The sequence below is a fragment of the Herpailurus yagouaroundi genome, unplaced genomic scaffold (assembly GCF_014898765.1).
Source record: "Herpailurus yagouaroundi ecotype Mexico unplaced genomic scaffold, PumYag 140, whole genome shotgun sequence".
Lineage (NCBI taxonomy): Eukaryota > Metazoa > Chordata > Mammalia > Carnivora > Felidae > Herpailurus > Herpailurus yagouaroundi.
Window position 1 is genome coordinate 534554 of NW_024412395.1, and position 428 is coordinate 534981.

Genomic DNA, 428 nt, shown 5'->3' on the forward strand with positions numbered 1-428 from the left:
CACCGCGCCGCGGCAGCGGCAGCGGCAGCGGCAGCCTGGGCCTTGATGACCAGCGCACGCCGGCCCGGGGCGGGCTCGGCGGTAGGGCTCGGCGAAGGGCGAGCGCCGCGGAGACCTGTTCTGATGCGGGGGCTGAGCCGCGAGGCCCCCGTCTCCGCCGCCGCCGCCTCCCCGGCCCGCGCTTCCAGTCGCTCCGCTCCGCCCGGCCCGCCTCTCCGCAGCCCGCGCTCCCCGCCGACGCTGCGCAGCCACCGAGCCACCGACCTCACTTCCGCCTGGAGCGCGCCGCGGCGGGGACGCGCCGGGCACGTGACTGTATGGCTCCGTCCAGACTGGGGTGGCGGCGTGCTCGCTCCCGCCGGCGTCTGAGAGACGCCCGGATGGAATCTGCGGGGAGCACCGCGTGGTGCGACCCCTGGCTGGGCTAC

General features: G+C 78.0%; 1 protein-coding gene across 3 annotated transcripts in view; it reads right to left on the reverse strand.

Moving 5' to 3' along the window:
* FAM168B (family with sequence similarity 168 member B) overlaps nucleotides 1-209 on the reverse strand; it is a 33808-nt gene extending 33599 nt beyond the window's left edge. The window contains exon 1 of one of the 3 annotated variants that reach the window (XM_040474695.1): nucleotides 4-156. The gene's annotated coding sequence lies outside the window, so the exon portion shown is untranslated. Of the gene's footprint in view, nucleotides 1-3 lie in introns of all 3 variants that reach the window. The other 2 variants (XM_040474696.1, XM_040474697.1) reach the window with 2 other exon arrangements.
* Between the last annotated feature and the right edge of the window lie 219 nt (nucleotides 210-428).